At 40.8% G+C, this 21,656-nt stretch overlaps 1 protein-coding gene across 11 annotated transcripts in view; it reads right to left on the bottom strand.

Annotated features, from left to right (window-relative positions):
• FAM110B (family with sequence similarity 110 member B) overlaps window positions 1-21,656 on the bottom strand; it is a 161,578-nt gene that overhangs the window by 5,645 nt on the left and 134,277 nt on the right. The window contains exon 1 of one of the 11 annotated variants that reach the window (XM_066266171.1): window positions 13,665-13,719. The exons of the other annotated variants lie outside the window; for them this stretch is intronic. The gene's annotated coding sequence lies outside the window, so the exon portion shown is untranslated. Of the gene's footprint in view, window positions 1-13,664; window positions 13,720-21,656 lie in introns of those variants that run through there. 11 annotated transcript variants of the gene reach the window in all.

The raw sequence follows: 21,656 nt of genomic DNA, 5'->3' as shown, positions 1-21,656 counted from the left end.
GAAATGGTTACGCCCACTCACTCTCCAGTACCTGCCCAGCCCCAAGATCTCTGTGAGACTCAGAGCCTGTTTCTGTAGCTTTGGGGTGTGACTCGAGATTGGGTTTCTCACAGACTCCAAGGGACCTGGCCCAGCCTTTGAGTGTCAAACGGAAGGGGAAGGAAGAGAACTTCAGATTAGAATCGAAATGCCACTGACACAGAGAAAAGAGCCAAGCTATCTTGTCTCTTAAATGAGTAAAAAGTCTGGGTTTTGGGGGCACAAAAATAGCAATCCCAGAGAATTTGAAGCTTTTAAAACCAAAGTGGCATGAATCCTTCTAACTTCAAATCTGCCAGCTGCTCACAGGGACAGTTAGGTGAAGACTTGGACCCCCAGCTGACGTGTAACAGTAGGGAGACCCCGCATGCTGGATCTAAGAACATTTGCAATGCTGGAAACAGAACTAGAAAATGAAGCGTATTACACACAGTTTATATAAAAAATGCTGAAAGCCAACGTTCCTCCAACCCAGTCAACGTGTGCTTCAATGCCTGTGGTCGGGCAGATAAGGGGTTACCCCGGCCCCCACCAAGGACTGCCACGGGAATGGGCGTCACAACTGAAACGGCAAGTTCAGATCTCTGCGCAACCTCTCCTGCTTTTAAAATTTGGTATTATAAAACACTGCGGCCAACTGCTTGCAGTAAGCAAAATAAAAAACATAGTTAATGCCTAATTAATATTGAAAATGTTTTTAATTATTTTATTTATTTATTAATTTTTTTAGAGAAGAGAGACAGAGAGAGAGAGAAGGGGAGAGGAGCAGGAAGCATCAACTCCCATATGTGCCTTAACCAGGCAAGCCCAGGGTTTTGAACCGGCGACCTCAGCATTCCAGGTTGACGCTTGATCCACTGTGCCACCACAGGTCAGGCCCTAATTAATATTTAAATTTTATGTAGGAAAAAAGTATTAGAATTAGAGCAAGGACCCTGGGATTGAACAAAACCCCACTTTTACCCACAGAGATATCTTAAGCATGTGAAAACTGGGCACTGCTCATGTGTGTTATGGCAGAGGAAAGGTGCTAATGTTTTTGAAAGAGGGCATCTGACTAATTCAACTCTAAATCAACTGACATCTCAGTGTCTTGATCTCATCTAAGAAAATGAATGTGTTGGATTTGGTGAACTTGAAAATGTCTTCAGCTCAAACAGTCTTGGAGGCAAATAGGAAAAATAGCAATTTGCCTTTGAGGTTAACGAGAATTCTTGAAGAAGTGATTTTCCAGTTGCCTAACAAAACATTTATATTATGAATAATATTGTCCCATGTTGCTTTTTGATTTTTTCCTAATAGTATTTATGCTGAGTGACTTCAGTCTCAGACTCTAGCTCGACTGTGGGTCACTTTCATAGATATATGCAGAGAAACATTCTGGCCATTGAAGTAAAAGAAGCACAGTTTTCCAGGACAATGCTAACTTTTGAATTCTTTACAAATGTAAGAGAAATGCACTCAAAATATAAGAGTGCTTACTAAATTACAGACTGTGTTCAATCGATTAATACCTATTGACCAAGCAATTATCTTTAAGGAACCTGTGGCAATTTTTAAAAACAAGATTTAAAATACATCATATGAATAATAATTGAATAATGTTGATGAAAAACGTGGCAGGACTGTTACAAAGGACTTCCCACAAGCACTTCTCAGTAGTCAGTTGGAAGGACAGTGATGAGGGGAAGCACTGGAGGAAAGGCATGGGAGACACAGCATCCACTGTCAGAGCGGCTCTGGATGGTACATTTAGGACATTTACAGGACACCAACAGCTGGCACAGAGTAGTAGGGGGACACTCGTGAGAAACTGACCAGGGGTGAGGGAAAGGGGCAGGTGGATTCTGGATTAGACACAGAGTAAAGGGCAAGCACTGCAGGGTAATGAATATCAGTGACATGGTCAGACTGGTAATTTTGAGAAATCCCCCTGGCCACAGAGAGGGGAGAAGATGAAAGTAGCTGCCAGTGGCCAGTCGGAGCTGCCCAGGAGAGGGGAGATGGCAGCCAGGCTCTGAGGGTTGTCCATTCTGACACTGCTTTTGGGTTTGCATCCTAGCTGTTTCTTAATCGCTGAGTAGCCTTGGGCAGGTTACTCAATATTCCTGTGCCTCCCGTTTCCCTTCTCCAAAATGGGGATAATAATCATACCTACCTCTTTAGGGAATCTGAGATGGTAAAATAAGGGCTTAAAGACACTTCATTCATGTCACCTTTATCAGGGTGTCTTTAGGGATGGAGACAAGTGTAGACAATTTCAAGAAGTGCACTGAACCCAATTTGAGACAGGCTGGATGTGAGGGTGAACGGGGTTAGTAAGGATGATTCCGGGCTTCCAGGTTGGCTGCTGAGAAGTGGTTCACGGGAAGGTGCACATGCTCACCTAATCGGCTATCCCACCCGCCTTTGTACCCCAGGCTTAGGCCACACAGAACCATGGCTGCCCTCCCAACCAGTTGTGCACACTCACACTTCAGCCCTTCCTTCCTTAATACGTATCACAAATAGTTAACAATATTGTGGTTATCATAAACATTATATTTAGAAGCAAAATGTCTTAATAAATAATGCTTAGTTCTGTGGGTGAAAGGCAGCGGTGCCGTTCCATTTGGGAGACATTAATTTGTCCGTTTTAATTTTTTTTTTTTTTTACAGAGACAGAGTCAGAGAGAGGGATAGACAGGGACACACAGACAGAAACAGAGAGATGAGAAGCATCAATCATTAGTTTTTCGTTGCGCATTGCAACACCTTAGTTGTTCATTGATTGCTTTCTCATATGTGCCTTGAGCAAGGGCCTTCGGCAGACCGAGTAACCCCTTGCTCGAGCCAGCGACCTTGGGTCCAGGCTGGTGAGCTTTGCTCAAACCAGATGAGCCCGCGCTCAAGCTGGCGACCTCGGTGTCTCAAACCTGGGTCCTCTGCATCCCAGTCCAAGGCTCTATCCACTGCGCCACGGCCTGGTCAGGCTAATTTGTCCGTTTTAATTAAGAGCCATGCTTTTCAACATTTTCCCTTCCCCTTTCAATGTACACTTTTATTGGTTCCCCTTATATTGTAAAAATAACTTGTAAAGAATGAAGAAGGAGAATAACAAAAGTGAAAAAGTAAATGGGGGAGTAACAAAAGAATTTATCAAAAAAGATGAAAGTCACACACTCTAACCTGAACAGAAACAAGATGAGAGAGCCAATCATCTAAGCATTAAATCAAAACTACCACCCTTTCAAGACCCAATCTTTCTCAATTACTGAATGAACACCAGGTGAAACCCCTCATCACCTATAATACTGACAGTCACATCTTCTCTTTCAGCCATCAGCTCCAAGCCGTAAATGAAATCACCTTTTTGTCAGTAACATGATCACTTCGTACATCCGTAGAAACCAAACCATGGGCTTTTCCTAATAACATTTAAATTTTGATTCCAGTAGCCCAGGCATTTTAGGGCTTATTCCTTCATTTGGCTGCAGCAGGTCTTCAAATGGCACTGAACAATAAAAAAAAAAAATCCTTGCCCTAGCTCTCCACTCCTTTGGCTTAATTATTCACATGTCAGTCAAACTGTTTCCCCTTTTTAGCAATCTCTTTAAGTCTTATTTCTTCTGACACACAAGTTCTACTAGACTAGACTGTCACTAGAGCAATGGTCCCCAACCGTTTTTTGGGCCACGGACCGGTTTAATGTCAGAAAATATTTTCACGGACCAGCCTTTAGGGTGGGACGGATAAATGCACAAAATAAAATTATGCTACCGGCATAAAAACTGTGGTATTTTTAAATATAATTGTCCAACTTACGATATTTATTGGGCTAAGTTAAAGGAGGAACGAGCATGTCCTCATTATTCAGCCTGTATTTAAATTTGTTATTCTGACAACGTTTCATGTTATTTATTCTTTCCCTGCAGGCCAGTACCGGTCCGCGGCCCGGGGGTTGGGGACCACTGAACTAGAGCATAGGAAACAAATGTTGAAACGTGTAAAGATGCCAGAGAAGCCAACCCTTACCTTCTAAGAGACTTTACGAATACGAACCATGGAATAACGTCTGCCCCAGAGGCTCTCGTATGGTGGGCGGAGGCATACGTACTGATAGAGGGAGCAGCACAAAACATGAGTTTCCTGTCCACTGAGTAGGTGCTGGCAAAGATCCGCCAGGGGGTGCTGTGGCCTGAACAAGTCTGGAGGGAAGAGTGCAGGTGGACCACTTCTTACCCTCAGTTTTCACTGATGTCAGGAGGGCCAAGGCAGACTGCAACAGGAATGGGAGACAACTTCGCCTCAGCCAAGTAGGACAGGGGCAGTTTCAAACCCTTTGCTCAGACCTGTGTGTAGGAGGGCAGTGGCCAGCTGCTCCTACTCTCATCTCAAAATGCCTGAGACTCAGGGCCCTCTGAAAGTGGGAGACAGGTCTCTCAGAACTAAGTTCAGGCCTGAGTGTTTCCATGAGTAATGGGTGAGGGCTTTCTAGAACCATGCTGAGGGACATGGTCAGAGGTTATCTTAAAAGAAACTCCTGGCCTCCCCAATCCCACCCCCCCAAAAAGGAAGCCAACAGCTCTGCCCTGAGGAAAAGGCTGTGAGCTCCCTCTAATGGTGGGAGGTGTGGCTGCCCTCACGGGAACCTAATCCCAAAGAGAAAGAGCTTTCTGAAATACCCCATACCCAGGGGACACCAGATTGCAGGAGTCAGAGGTAAGGAGATGAACCTTGTTATCTTTCCCTTAACAAGCTACCTGCCCCTCACATCCATACACCCATGAAGAGCGGCCCCAAGAGGTTAAAAGCGCCGCCTAATAAGGAGTTGGAGAGGAGCTAGAGCAGGGAAAGAGGAAAAAATGAGAACCATGTTTATTAAGCTTCCTGTCCCTTCCTCCCAAGGTTTCCAAGCCAACACAGGCCTGATCTGGGAGAGGGAGGAGCAGCTTCAAACTGGAGGAGAGGTTGGAGTTTTGATCTTGATGTTGGACTGGGCTCTTGGATGCCTGAAACTGATCTGAGGAGTTTGAATAATTTAAGACGAACTGAAGAAGTTATGGGTCCTGTCTGAGATTCCATCCCAAGGACAGAAAGGAGAATTCAGCAGAGTGACTTCTTAGGACACAGGAAAAAGACCCTCTTCCTCTCTATCCCCGAATGAATCCAGGCCAGAGACAAACTTGGTCCATGCAGTATACTTCAGGCTTTCTGCTTGTTTGCTTGTTGATGCAGTGCCTGGCCTCAGTTCAGAGGCAGGCCAAGAGTCAAATGGGTTTCCACTTACAGTTCTGAGACCCTTAGCAAGCGACTCAAGCTCAGTGTACCTTGGTTTCCTCCTTATGGAATGCTGACAGTAATGAATCCTACATTTCATGGGGCCGATATGAGAATGCCATGAGACAACACATAGAAAGCACTCAGCATGGGCCTCAGCACCAGGTTTGCTCAGTAAATGGTAAGCTGTTATTAAATTTCGTCCCCAGTGTCCACAGTTTGGCACTGATAATCACCATTATTAGATTTCAAGCTTTAGGGTAACTGAATGATCTTTTGTTTTAAAATGATTCCATTACTCTCAAGTGATAGTGTGTGTGCTACTTTTTTAAAAGTGGATTGACTGTGCAGTTTCTGTCTGAAAGGTCACTCACCTGACCCCATTTTTATTTGAGTTACAAAGAAAATATGTGGTTGCAAATTTCAAAGCTAACACTTATGTGAGTGAAACAGGCTAGAGTAAATAATAAAGCCATTATTAAAAATGAAATCAAACCTAAAGTTTCTTGGAGAAAAATAGCAGATCAAATCTCAATCCATGATGGATTCTTTAATGTCACTCTCTATAAAGTCATTTAGAATACTCATTTCATGTGCTTCTTTGTAAGTAAACTCATTATAAAAAAAAGGTTATGGGTTTCACTTAAAATGTCTTCCTCCTACTTAAGACAATGAACATGAAGTAATAATCAGACGAAAATAAAATCACACTCTGGGTCAACACTTTGCTTTGGCCGAAGGTGAAGAAAGCGTTGCTGTAAGAGGGCCGGCGACTTGGATGAATGCAGGGGAGCCCTACCTTCCACCTGCGATTACAAATGGATGCTGTGCACAGCCAGTGCCAAAATCGTTTGGAAATCAAATGGTTTGCCTGATGAAAATAACCAGAAGTAATTAAAAAGCAGGACTGCTAGACTTCCTAATGAAAATCCAATAGGACTGTTTGCCTTATCCAAACAAACATAAAATGATCCCACTTTCGGCCACTTTTGTCCTCTCCTGGAGAGAGCTTTACATGGCTTTATATTCAGCTATGGGAATGTATGAGGCCATGGCCAAACTCTAAATGGATGGGGTGTTCAAAAGATCATTGTCCATTTTGATAAATCGGAGCACTTAAATCAGAGGTTTTAGAAGACCTTGGTTATGTGAGTCTAAGAGTTATCTGGTTCCCCAGCTAGGCGGAACAGGAGCACCCTTAACGACAGCAGTAATAACGTCTCAATGAACTCGAGGATTATAACTCTAGAAGCAATTCATAGAGACAGGGTGCTGAGAGCTTACTCACCATCATCCTCACAATTACCCCTTTACAAAGTGGTCTGATCCACTGTGTGTAAATAAGAGGGTAAGTAGGTACGGATGACACTCGGACAGCCCTGCATAGAACCCAGGGCTGGGCAGATCTGGGCACCCTGCATCTAGTTCTCCCACCAACATAAATTTTAAGCATCTGCACTTTGCATGTTGCTTTTTCCTTTAACTATGTAAACTTTTACCCTATGGTAACTGCACAGCACATACATACAGAGATAGAGGATATAGTTTTGAAAATATTTTTAACTCCTAGTGAACAGCCTTGAGGCAAAGAATAAAATATATTCTAAAATAATGTTAAAGTTGTGAAACACTTGAACTTGACCAGAAGAAAAGTAAATAGCTCTTTTTTGGAGTGTGAACCATGTTCATTGTGAATTGCTTGCACATTACCTGTTAATATGACCATTTCTTATTAAGCATATATGATGCTCTGAGAACCATACTAAAGCATTTCATAAGTTTTTTGTTTGTTTGTTTGTTTGTTTTCTGAAGTGAGAAGCCGGAAGGCAGAGAGACAAATTCCTACATGCGCCTGACTGGGGTCCACCTGGCATGCCCACCAGAGGGCAATGCTCTGCCCATCTGGGGTGTCGCTCAGTTGCGGCCAGAGCCATTCAAGTGCCTGAGAGAGAGGCCATGGAGCTGTCCTCAGGGCCTGTACCAACTTTGCTCCAATGGAGCCTTGGCTGTGGGAAGGGAAGAGACAGACGGAGAGGAAAGAGAGGGGAAGGGTAGAGAAGCAGATGGGCACTTCTCCTGTGTGCCCTGGCTAGGAATCAAACCTGGGACTTCCACTCGCTGGTCTGATGCTCTACCACTGAGCCAACCGACCAGGGCATCATAACTTTTTATATTTAGTCTCACCAATATCTCTAAAGCAAGTGTTATTATCTAAATGTCACAGGTGAGGTCATTGATGTCCAAAGACTCTAAGAAAGTTGTCTAAGATACTCAGCTATTGAGTGGCTGTGGGCTCACACCCCAGTCTGCATAGGCACACCTTGACCCACCTCATCATGACCCACTACTCCTTCGGCTCTTAAAAAGATATGAATGATGTATTTTTAAATGCTTTATATTGAAATATGATGGCTCAGGAAAGCACACTAATTAGAGTTTAGTTCCTAAAATCTACTTGTTTGGCCATTCGCTGCTAGTACTAGCTTCCCACAGAAGGAAAAGAAGGAAAAGAAATCACTTGTTAAATCAAATAACCATGGCTTAAATGCACAAGCATTCAAGGTAGATGTTTACAAATTGGGTTCCATTAATTTGATTTTCTTTTCTGACATCACCGGCTGTAGATATACCAAAGTTAGCTGAACTTTGATGAAGATAATGATTATTAAAAAGAGCAATAAGGCTGTGGTTTCAATCTACCCTACTACACAGGTCATTTGGAGAGCTGGGATCACAGGATTTTTATTGCTATTTCTACTATAGCCCCCTGCCACACACATAGACACTCACTGAGATGTGCAGATAGAGTTAACTAAAATGCTAATAAGCACTCAGTGGAATGTCTCACACATCAATTTTATATTGTAAAGGCTCGATAAAAATGTCAGATAAAAAGCCTGAGAAGTGAAACTTGAAAATATACTGTTCATATATTTGAAACAACACTCCGAGTGTCTCCTGTTGACCCGAGAGCATGGTGCACAGGAATGCGCAGAAACTGTTTATGCACAACCTAATGATAGTACCCAGAACACACATATGGTGCAAAAAGAGTCAGTACCAGGTAAAATTTTAAAGCAGAACCTGTAGTTTCACTTAAAAGAAAAAAAACAAAAACAAAAACAAATACAGCTGCTCTCATTTGCAAAGAAACACCTGGAATTATTTTCCATCTCTTGAATAGCTCTTAATACAGCAACTGTTAGAACAATTAGTTCTTTGCTTCAAGTGCTCTCAGAAAAGACAAAGAATATTTTTTTTCACTTTTAAGGACTCCTGGATTGTGAGAAAAATAATTTTTAAAATAAGACATGGAAGTCGACAGACACCTATGTCTGAAGAACTTATTTTAGTCTTAGCACTTAACACATCTTACATGAATCATTTTCGGGCTTAGAATGGTACAAGGTAAGTCTTCACCACAATTTGCACTTGAAATACTATTTTCGGGTTCAAGTGACAAGGAGCTAGGCGTGACTAATCAGCTCACTGCACCTTGCCTGGCCCGTCTCAGCTCTGCCTGTGAGCTCGCTGAAACTGACAGCAGCAGGCAGAGAGTCTAGCTGTGTCTGGTGGCAGGCACAGTGTGAGGCGGGAGAGGGAGACACTGGTGTTAGAGTGAGACACCTGGGTCTGCAGTCACAGGCCCTTTCCCACCTGTCCATCCTCACCTGTCACCTGGACCCTTCCTCCGGTTATATTCTCTGGTGCCTGCCTCCACATTCGGCTCCCTGCCCAGGATCCCCGCTCTGCCCTCCTGGGCCAGGCCTTGACCACAGTCTTCCCAGCTGGAGAGCCTGTCCCCCAAACACATTGGGAAGCCTTTTCTGACTTCTCATTTTACGTCTAATCCTTCCTGTCCTTCCTTTTCGGCACTTCCCTTATGGTCTTTCTTATCAGAGCGGCGGTGATGCCCTGACCCACGCCTGGCTCTCTTCCGCCCCAGGCCAGCACCTACGGCCGGTAGACAGAGGAGTTCAGACTCTTGTAGGAACCCTGGCCTAACACGTGTCCAGTTCAGAACGTACCTCTGCCTTCGCATACAAGAATAAAAATCTCAAACTACCAAAAAGGCTTTGCTTACTTCCCCACTTTCCTACTTTTGCTGCCCAAACAAACAAAGCAACTCACCTAATAGGCTCTCTAAGGATTATGATCATTGAAAATCTACAGTAAAAAATTAGATCAGATAAATACTTAAAATAAAAAAAACTATAGACATTGCTGGAAAAACCTTTCATTAGATCTGAAAACTCTGCCTTCAGTATCCATCCTAGTATAATGTACTTTTCTACTCTATTCCTTTATGCTTTTACTTCAGAATACTATGCACCTCATCTTGATTCAGTTTTAAGCTTTGCATTTCTGTTTACTAAGGAAACATGACTCATCCAAAGTGAAAAAAGGGAGTTAGCTTTGCAAAATAGTTTTTTTTCCCCTCAGTCTCCAGCATTTCTTTTGTTTATTTTAGCAAGAAATGGCATTTTCTATTATTTTTAACATGAGAAAGAATAATTTTGCTTGTGGTAAAAGATGGTTGTTGATATTTTGTGCTTTATGATCTCTCAAAATTCTGGGCACAATCAAATACGTCTGAAAAATACAGAAGCACCTGTTTATTGGGTACGTCCTCTGCCAGACCTCATGCCAGGTGAGACGGACACCTTATTTTTATCAGTCTTGCCCAATAGGTATCTTTGTGCCACCTAACAGATTGGGAACTAAGGCCTAAAAGGTTTAAGAGACTTTCCTGAAGCTAATGAGTTAAGGAGCTTGTTGTCAACCTCAGGTCTGTCTCTATCCTAAACCTGTGCCCTTGGACTGCTCTCTAAAGTCATGGACACATCCGTGGCTGTGAGGCGTGAAGAGGGGCTGATTTGGACATGTGCCAGAAAGGAAGGGAGGAAAGAACAGGAGCTCGTGCCCTCCTTACAACTTGTACCCAGTACGACACCAGGTCCCGGCTGCTTTCATAACAAAACCTCCTTTCTGCTGCAATGGCAAGATCTGTGTACCCACTGTTGGGAGAAGCTGTAGTTAGCGGTATTTTCTGTGCCAGAGGATAAAACAGTGAGGGGGAGTCAGAGGCAGGAAGATGTTCTGAAAACTTTGTGAGAAGAAGGCATTCAGAAAACATAATAGGCCCAATAAATCCAATTTGGGGCAGTGACAATAAAAGCTCTTTAGTAAGACTCTCTAAGGGGCTTTCAAAATTTGACTACCTCCTCCCTACTGAAAAGTAATTATGCTAATATCTTCCTGAAGAAATAAGAATATCTTCTAAACAGCAGAAAAATAACAATGTAGTCATCACCTAATTATATAAAAATCAGACTCTGTCTTGAAAAAGCCTGAGCCCACCCCTGGGCTTGCCTACAGAGGGTATGAATCCTTCAGACCATGGAGATCCACTGAATGTGAGAAAGACAACTTCCTCTAATGCCCATGTTCCAGGGAACAGACCCCTAATGGGCCATGCTTAAGCACGTTTATAACAACACAGCATCCAGAATACGGGAAGCACCACTAGCATTCATTGAGCACCTACTACCTACCAGGTAGTGACCAAAATGGACGATATATGGAGCTTATATATGTAAATGCCAGTGTATAAGATAAATAAAATATGTAGTGTGATAAGTACAGGGCTAAAGAGAAGAAGAGAGCAAGGACTTAGAATGGTGGAAATTACTGATGACTTCAAAAAGAAAAGTTTCGGTAAAATGACTGGTGGGGTTCAGACAGAGGGAGAAGAAAGAAACTGGAGACAGTGTTGACAACTTATTTCAGGAGTTTTAAGATGCAGTGATAGTTGGAGAGGTGAGCAGGATTGAGAGGGATTTTTTTTTAAGATGGAAGAAATCACAATATATTTGTATGTTGGTAAGAATAATACAGTAGACAGAGAAAAATGCACATGATGCAGGAGAGACTTCACACTAACGTGCTGAGAACAGGAATAAAAACAAGAACCAAAAGCATAAAAGTGGGCAGTAAATACAGCTTCCAGGGATCAGGAAGTTGTGTGGGGCTTTTCATAACTGCCTTGTGACACTGGAGGCCACCTTTTTAAATGATACCAGCTCTACAAGAATGGCAAGGGGGAGTGCTGCTGAGGGTCAAGGCAGTAACTATCGGGCCTCTGGGAGTCTGAGGGTGGGCACAGCCAGACAGCATGTGGCCAATGCTGAAAGATGAAAAGAAAAACAGTGATGTTGCTATGGGAATGTGTACTGGATTCAGTGAACCAGCATCACTTTCTAGGAGATCTTAAACTGTTACAGAGGTAAACCGAACAGTGAGAGGAAACAGCAATTCTCCATTTCCTTCTCCTTCTGCCAAAAGCAAATCATCTGATGACTTATAATTTTATAACCCATAAAACAGAGGAACAATGTATTGTTTCTGAGAATTTAAAGTTTGCTAACGGAATCAGAGACCCTAGGGAAAAACAGTCAAGAATTCAGAGTACATAATAGCTAAGGAAGGGAATTCAGTCATTTGACAAATACCAGTCAAGTGCCTATCATGTGCCAGGCACTGTTCTAGGTACTACAGATAATGATGTGAATGAAACAGATACAGTATGGCATTCACAACATTCCATAACCCAGACAGCATGATTCAGAGTTAACAGTGGTGAGATCCTGTGGTTGGATTCACAGGAACAATGGCAGCAGAGAACCCAGGTAGAACATGAGAGAATACTGACTAACCATTTCAATGGCAAGACAGAGGGAAAGGTTTCTGAGACAAACAGATTACAGAGGACCTAAGGGGTAAGTTAACAACGAGGAAAGCAGAGACCCAGAGGGCATGCGCGACCCTAGAAGATAGTCCCATAAGAAGGGGGCTAGTCGGGGCTAGTTGGCTGCATCCTGCAGGATACGGGTCAATCTGATTCCCCCCTCTGGCTTGATCCAGCTTTACCTACAGCGTGACCTTGACTCTCTAATCTTCACATTCCTTACCATGCATGGGGATGACAATGAGATCCATCTCAGCACAGGAGACAATACATGTTAGTTAGCCACTGTTCCTTTTAATGAGCTGGAGAAAATACTATCAGATGAATGTCACAGACTGTAGAGGCAATTTGCTGACTGACTTAAGGAAGAATTTTTGAACAATTAAAAGTGTCCCTAAGTATAATTAACTCTTTTGTAAAGAGTGAGCTTTTTATCGCAGGACGGGTTTGTGTAGATAAGAGTTTATCATCTCTCCAAGAAATTTTAGAAGAGTTCCTATAATGGGTGGGAGGGTATGGCAGATACATAAATGTCAAGTTCCTTCCCCAAAAGTTCTGTGTATCTTTAAAACTTTTCTCACTGCCGGATTTTAATTTACTCTTTTCAAAAAAAGAAGAGACACAAAGACAAAGAAGACAGTGAAGACAGAATGCGAAGACAAAAGAAAAATTGAAGATCAACTGTAGTAAGTTACCACACACTGAAAGCGTGATTGAATAGGATATTTTAAGAAAGTGGCAAGAATGTTTTTGATAAGCAGATTAAGTCTCCCAGGAAACAGCAAAGGAGAGGAAGGTCTGAGAGCGAAGTGGGCTAGATGAATGAGAGAGAGAGAAGGAGAAGGAGCAGGACATCTCATCCGTTTTGACCATGGATACCTGGCTGTACCCAGGCGGGCTGCCTACCTTCCTTTCCACACCGTTCCAGCAGTCCCAGACCTGTGCCACGGTCAAGCTCTTACGTTCTTTTGGCCCTGAAATTCTTGTGCTTCTTATACAGTACGTTTCTATGTACAGAATGCATCGAGTCCTTCAAGCAGCGCACAGATTCCTAAACTGACCAGAGTTGAAGGGCTGACCCAGGAAATTGCCACACAGAAACCATTTACTAGATTAAGAGAGGATCTACAGGGCCAAAAAAGGGCAGCTGATACCTGGAGGCCAGAGGCAGCCTTGAATGTTACCAAGAGCCGGATAGTTACTATAATAAACATGCTAAGAGAAGTGTTACACGTGCATATAATGTGTCAGCTTATTTTTGAGACCATGTCACCCGAAATTCTTTAGGAAGCATGTGGCTAGCCACTGCAGAGTAGCAATAGTTATTACATCTTGCACCCAGGACCTGGTATGCCCGTGACAAGAGGCCATTGGCTCTAAACTGGGAGATGTTGCCAGAAGCCACTTTGGAGGTAATGCCCGTGTCTCCAAATGAATAAATACTTAATTTATTTAATCATGTAATTTCCTCCTCCATTAGCTTAAAGGGACTCTAACTCTTCTATGACATTTTTTTTTCTTTATTGATTTCTAGAGGGAGGAGATTGGATTTTTCTCTTTTGTTTTAACAGCTTCAAAGACAGACTGAGGCTTTTAAACCTTCATTTATTTTACTTACTAAACTAAGCTCTCACTCCAAGATCGCTCCCATCATTTCTAGAACTCAAGGATTTTAGAGTCTTCATGTGTTTACAAGGGTATCTGCAAAAAACATTTTAATAAGTGAAGCCAATATATCTTTAAAGACTAAATTACTCCTTTCATCAAGCTAAAACTGATGATTAAAATAAAATTTATCTTAAAGAGACACTGGAAAAAATAAACTATACTTAAAAAGCTATTGTCCATCTCAGGAAATATTTCAGTAATCCACTGCTACTTTTTGGACAAAGAACTACTCAATATTTCAATGTCAGCTTTTTCAAACATTATGATAAACACTAAAGTGACCTACTTTTCCTGACACCTTAGAAAAGTGATGTGTCATTCCAATATCCATTTCTTCCACTTGCAGGGCAAAAGAGAACACTTCTAGAGTCATCCTTCTCTGACATACGGGAAAGCCTCTTTTAAATGAAAATTCCAAAAAACTTCCAAAAACTATCTATCAAATGTTCCCTTAGAGCAGGACAATTTAATACAATCTTTGGGTTCAGCTCTCTCGCTAGAGTTGGAATGTCTGGTAGACTGGGAATACTCAAAACAGAGTCTTGCAGGGAACTAGGTAGTGAAGTGATATAAGGATTATAGTGATTTTCAAAAAGCAGGATTATCTGATGGAGCATGTGGTGTGAGTCCCCGGCTGCAATGGATGATGACACCAGGTCTCTACGGGGGCGGGAGCACTGAAGGCATGCAGGGCAGGCTCTGGACTCAAGCGGCTCTAATGCCTGAATCCTGCTCCCGTATCTTCTAGCTCTGGGGTGTAAAGGAGGTATATTCCCTCAATGTGCTTCCATTTCCCATCTGTTTAATGGGGATAATAACAGCACTTGCCTCACAGAATGGCTGTGAGTCTTGCATGTCACAGAATGGAAGGTACTTAGCACAGGGCCTGGCATACAGAAAGCAGGTGCCAAATTTTTACAGTAAAAAAATGTTATTCCTAATTGAAATACTGAAAGTACTTGGTATTGTTGGGAAATCATTTCTCTGGTCAATTCAATTCTTTTTTTTTTTTTTTTACAGAGACAGAGTCAGAGAGAGGGATAGATAGGGACAGACAGACAGGAAGGGAGAGATGAAAAGCATCAATTTTTTATTGCAGCACCTTAGTTGTTCATTGACTGCTTCTACAGCAGACCGAGTAATCCCTTGCACAAGTCAGCGACCCTGGGCTCAAGCTGGTGAGCTTTGCTCAAACCAGATGAGCCCACGCTCACTGGGGACCTCGGGGTCTTGAACCTGGGTCCTCTGCGTCCCAGTCTGATGCTCTATCCACTGCGCCATGGCCTGGTCAGGCCAATTCAATATTTTCAAACATGAAAATTTTATATGTTCTTGTGAACATTCATCAAAACAGAACTGTAACAGCCCTGGCCAGTTGGCTCAGTGGTAGAGCATTGGCCCGGCGTGTGGATGTTCTGGGTTCAATTCTTGGTCAGGGCACATAAGAGAAGCGACCATCTGCTTCTCTAGCCTTCTTCCTATGCTTCTCTCTCTTTCTCTCTCTTCCCTTCCTGCAGCCATGGCTCAATTGGTTTGAGCACATCAGCCCGGCACTGAGGATGGCTTTGTGGAACTTCTGCCTTAGGTCCTAAAAATAGCTCGGTTGTGAACATGCTCCCTGATGGACAGAGTATCGGCCCCTGATGGGGGTTGCCTGGTGGATCCTGGTTGGGGCGCATGTGGGCATCTATCTTTCTATAACCTCTCCTCTTACTTAGACAAGAAAAAAAAAACACTCAGAACTATATCTATAAAAATTTTTTTTCTGGGGTTTTGAGAGGTATGGCATTAACTTGTTTAGCAATTTGGTGAGTGCTGACATCTTTTCTAGTTTGAGTTTCCAGAAAATTAACCAGTATGTTTCTTAATTTAATTTACTGTCTGATTTTTTAAAATCAGAGTTTTGTAGTTTTCACCATTTAAGTCCCATATGTTTTGTTAGATTTACCCTTAGTTATTTAATTTTTTGAGCCAGTGTAAATAGCATTATAGTTTCATTTTTGGTTTCCATGCACTCATTGCTAGTAGACTGACTCTTGCATATTGATCCTGTATCTTATGACCTTGTTGAATCACTGTTTTAGTTCGAGAGTTGTGTTTTTCTTTTTCTGTTGTAGATCCCTTTATATTTTCCACGTAGACAACCGTGTCAGATAAGACAGACAACAAATATGTAGGTATGAGCAAAGTGGACTTAAATGAAAATAAGTGAGACTAGAAGAGTGAGTACCAAGCAAAACTTTCCATCAGTTATATGCAAACACAAGAGTATTTTTAAAATTTATATAGAAAGGCAAAGAAACTATAATAGCTAAAACAATTTTGAAAAAGAATAAAGTGTGGGGAATCACTGGGCTCAATTTCAAGACTTCTAAGATAGCTATAATAATCAAAATTGTGTAGTACTGTGGAAGGATGGACATACAGATCAATGAACAGGACAGAGAACCCAAATATAGACCCACACCAGTATAGTTCATTTATTTTGTCAAAGGTGCAAAAGTAATTCAATGGAGGAAGAATAGTTTTTTACAACAAATAGGACAGAGCAATTGGAAATCGATAGGTAAAAATATGAAAATTGTATCTTATGCAAAAACTAACTCAGAAGCATAGATGGACTTGTAAAATGTTTTGGTACTGTGTAATTTTTAGGAGACAACGCAGGAGAAAATCTTTAGGATTTGGGGCTTGAAAGGATCTTAGATATGACATCAAAAGCATGATCCAGAAAATAAAAATATTGTTAAATTTGACTTATCAAAACGTAAACACTTTTGCTCTGTGAAAGACCTCTTGCAAGGTTAAAAACACAAGCTACAGACTAGGAGAAAATATTTGCAAAACACATACTTGACTAAAGACTCATCTCAAAATACAACTTTAAATTACCAAATTATCCAATTGGTAAATTGGCAAAAGAAACTAAAAATAGGCCCTGTGATCGGTTTGCTCAGTGGTCAAGTGTCAGCCTGGCATGTGGATGTCCCAGGTTCGATTCCTGGTCAGGGCACACAAGAGAAGCGTCCATCTGCTTCTCCACCCCATCTCTCTTGCTTCTCTTTCTCTCTCTTTCTTCCCCTCGTGCAGCCAAAGCTCAATTGGAGTGAGGTGGCCCCAAGCACTGAGGATGGCTCCACAGCCTCTCCTGAGGTGCTAAAATAGCTCAGTTGCCAAGCAACAGAGCACTGGCCCTAGATAGGCAGACTATCGCCCCCTAGTGGGCTTGCTGGGTGGATCCCCGTTGGAGCACATGCAGCAGTCTGTCTCTCTGCCTCCCCTCCTCTCACTGAATAAAAAAGAAAAAGAAAAAGAAATGAGAAATAATATAAATGTTCCTGAATAGGTGAATGATTAAATAGACTGTGTTATATCTATACCATTGACTGCTATTCAGCAATGAAAAGAAACTACTAAAACATGCATCAAATGGCTGTGTGAGATACATACTATATGATTCTAGTTATATAACATTCTCAAACTATACAATTATAGAGATGGTAAAAAGATAAATAGTTGCGAGGGATTAGAGGTGTGTGTGTTTGTGTGTGTGTATGTAAAGGAGTATGAAAAAGGAGATCTTTGTATTTTGGAATAATATCTTGATTGTGGTGGTGCTTAGTTACATGAACCCCTATATGTGATAAAATTACAGAACTCTACACACACACTGTATCAGTATAAATTTCCTGGCTTTGATCATGCATTATATTATATAAGACATAACCATTGGGGGTCAGGGGGGTACTGGGTGACATTACATGGATCTTGTCAGTTATCTGTGTAACTTCCTATGAATTCATAATTTCAAAAAAACAATAAAAAGCAGAAAGGCTAGAGGGAATATCATCTGCTGCCCAAACAATTGAACATCCATGATTTAAAAAATAACACAGGAGGCTAAATTTTAATAGCAATTAATATGTTTTTCAGATTGTAAGATATTTTATATGGAGGAATAGGCTTGAACATTTCTCATATCTTACTATTGAGAAAACTACCTACGGCTCATCAAACTTCAGCCTCAAAATCAGAAAAATAGAGTTATGTTTCCTAAATTGCTCTGAAATTCTAAAAAGAAATTATATTTTGGAAAAAATGTGTTTTTCCCTTATTATAATTCAGAATATGGCATGGATTAGAGCAGGGGTAGTCAACCTTTTTATACCTACCGCCCACTTTTGTATCTCTGTTAATAGTAAAATTTTCTAACCGCCCACCGGTTCTATAGTAATGGTGATTTATAAAGTAGGGACGTAACTTTACTTTATAAAATTTATAAAGCAGAGTTATAGCAAGTTAAAGCATATAATAATAATTACTTACCAAGCACTTTATGTCGGATTTTCGCTAAGTTTGGCAGAATAAATCTTTATAAAACAACTTACTATAGTTGAATCTATCTTTTTATTTATACTTTGGTTGCTCTGCTACCGCCCACCATGAAAGCTGAAACGCCCACTAGTGGGCGGTAGGGGCCACGTTGACTATCATTGGATTAGAGTATGTTACTTAAGTAGTGCTGAAGACAACAAGGCACTATCTAATGAACCTCCTTCTTCATGTTTGTGAAGATACCAAGTTGAAAGTGTATGAGATGAGATTAGAAACACAAGAATTTAATATAAGGTCTACCGGAAAGTTCTGTCCATTTTTGGAATAAAACAAAATACAAATTTTTCTTACCATCAATAAACTTTATTAAATAATATAATTGCCATTATTATTAATGATTTCTTGCCAGCGTAAGCAATTTGTATATCCCATTTTTGAAAAATGTTTTATCTTTTGATGCGAAAAATTGAGTCAGTGCTTGTTTGATATCTTCTTCATTTTTGAATTTTTTGCCCTTCAAAAAATTTTCTAAGGACAAAAACAAGTGATAGTCGGAGGGTGCTAAGTCCGGGGAATATGGTGGATGTGACAGACATGCTTCTGTAGCATTTCTTCCTTTTGAAATTCATAAAAATTACAGTGGCATAAATGAACTTTATCAGTAGCCATGGGTACACTATCGCTTCATACATAAGACTAATGTGAATCAACTTTGTTTTAGTTAATTTGCTACGTCAGTATATATACATTAAGTGATAAAAATAGAGAGGCACACATGCGCCAAATAAACATGTGCTTACGTGTCGAAACTTGTGATAGAAACGAACAGAACTTTCCGGTAGACCATATACATTCACAGTGTTATTTGAAATTGTTACTCAAAAATATTTTCATGTATAAATTCCACATAATTCAAATAGAACAATTCCAAATTTGGAGATTTCCTACTCTAAAATGAAGAGCTTTACTTATTTTCATAAGAGATTAAAAAGAATAAATAAGCAATAAAGAAAAGGGACTTGGGGCAGAACTGACTTCTTGGTCTACCAACTTTAAAAATTGAACCATTTTTCTTTTTAAATTCCCTAGTTTCTTGGTAATCTACTTAGAAGAACAAGATTCAGAAATATCATATTTGACACTTCCTAAGTCTTTCTCATTAATTCCATATTTTAAATGACAATTCTAATAGACATGGGAGAGTTAAAAACAACACATGCTTTGCAAATTTAAGTTCTATTTAGGTAAGTATGGAAATCTGTTCTAGAATTAGCGATAAAAAGGAGGCTGTCTTATCCTCTGGCATTTTTCAAAACTGCCCCAGGCCAGTTCAGGATGCACCCGCTTCCTGTTCTGTCTCTTCACTGTCACTAGGGTGTGGGCTCTTATGGTATTTCCAGGACTTAAAGAGTTTAAGCAAAAATAGTAAAAAGTTGCAATGAATGTGTGCGGTGTGATATGAAATCCTAACCTTTATTTAAGTAGCCTATTTGCTCTGTTGGGCTTTGAGGGTGAAGTTTTTCTGGAAGACAGCACAATGCCAAGATGAGTCCATCAGAACTCCTCTCAACAACGGTCCACTATATTTTGCCATCAAGAAAGCTGAGGATCTTAAGTAAGGGCTTATAGTCAGAAGGGACTTAAAAGACCCATGTAGTCCAGATCATTTTACAGTGAGGTGACTGAGTATACTAATTTAATACAAAAGGTTCTGCCAGTATATGTGTCCTCTAATCTGTATGTAGAATAGAGACGAATCCTAATTATTAGACCTACTGGCTAAGAAGATGTCACTCGGGACTTGGTCTTCCCCTTTAGGCTGAATAATTCCTTCTTCCATTATCACTTTCTCTAGTAGACACTCTTACTAATTAACTGGGAACACCTCCCACCTGCGTAAGAACCTGAACTAGATAAGGCAAACCATCTAATCAGAGATGTAAAAGAGGGTATAAAATTCAAAAGGCCTTTCCAAGTATAAATATCATATCTTCCTCATTTATGAAGAATCAGAAAAACACATTTTCTATATAAATAGAACAAAACTGAATCTCTGACACAAGCACTATTAATTAACTTAGAAATTTGCTTTTATTCTGTCTTCCAAAAGAAGCCTGTATAGGAAGAAACTCTCAGAATCAATAATCAAGACAGCTCCAAAAATGTCTGGCAACAGACAAATTCTTTCTCAGTTAATCTATATAAAGTACAAGTCATGTTAATCAAATAACTTACAATTACTAATTGTATGAAATCTTTAACATACCATGTTCACATGTATTACAGGGCTTAGCATTTTCTGCACAATGGTTTCCAAAGTGGAAGCATCGTGTGGAGATTAGCTAATGATACTGACTCTTATAATTTGAATAATGTGAAATATAAAAAGAAAAAAAATATCTCAAATGTTACTTTTGGTTTAGAAGGTAACAAGACTTCCTTTTGTTTTATCTGTCTTCATTCCCAAAACCTTGTTAAAATAGAATATAATAATAAAGAGGTCAAGAAAGGTACAAGAGAGACACAAAACAGATGGCTGAATTAACCTAAGGGGACAGTGGGTGTACATAACACTTGAAGAGTGTGCTAGAAGATCCCAGTGAAAAGTGAGATTTTCCCTGCACCACAACCCCCAGAAAGAGGCAGGACTGGGAGCAGAACAGGTCCTGGGGTAGGGGTGGGGGTTAGAAAACAAGCTGAAATACTGAGCCTGAGAAAATCCAAAGTCCTGGTGGCCTGAGACCCCCACCTTGTACTCCACCTCTGTCCACACTCACAGGACTCCTGGGTGGTCAGGGATGGGTGGAACCAGGGCTGAGTTATAGTCACCGTGCCAACCAGTGGGGTCTTCAGCTCCTTCTTCTGTGATCTCTCACTATATCAGTAGCAGCAGCTGGAAGTAGGCCACTTGCAGAAGGAATTTTTTCCCTCTGAAGAAACTGATCAGCCTTGGGTACGTGTGTATGTGTGTGTGTGTGTGGGGGGAGTAGAAGGAAGAGGGAAAGGGGAGGGGAGAAGGGCCCTAGCAAAGTTTAGAGGTTCCAGTTTGGAGACAGTTGTCTCAGCACATCACTCCACAAAGTGACGCTGCAACAACTCACCTTCACGCACCGAGATTCCAGTTGGATTCTCAGGAACGCCTTAACCGGCAGCCAACCCTCTAAACATGAAATTCAGAAGCCCAAATAATCAAACAGAAAAACAGGAACCTGGAAGAAAACAAAATATTCAAAGGATATTTGAAGAAAACTTCAAAAGACCTCATATTATGTAGAGAAGTAAGTGAAGCTATTGCAACCCTAATAAAAAATCAAATGCTTTTTTTTTTTTAAAAGACAACAATAAGCTTTGGAAATTAAATATTTAATTAAAATAAATATTTCACTTAAGAATTTGAAGGAAAATCATGGAAATCTAAGAAGTAGAGCAAAAACCAAAAGTTAGAAAAATAGGAAAGAAAATATGAAAAAAAATGAGAGGATTCACCCAGAAAGATTCAACATTCAAGTAATAAAAATTCTAGGCAAGGAGAACAGAGAATATTAAGGGGGGGAGGGATTACTTCAAAAACATATTAAAAGTTAGGTGGAGAGATACAGGCAACCAG

Source organism: Saccopteryx bilineata, chromosome 3, assembly GCF_036850765.1.
Source record: "Saccopteryx bilineata isolate mSacBil1 chromosome 3, mSacBil1_pri_phased_curated, whole genome shotgun sequence".
In the NCBI taxonomy this organism is placed as follows: Eukaryota; Metazoa; Chordata; class Mammalia; order Chiroptera; family Emballonuridae; genus Saccopteryx; species Saccopteryx bilineata.
This window is presented reverse-complemented; position numbering and strand designations above follow the sequence as displayed.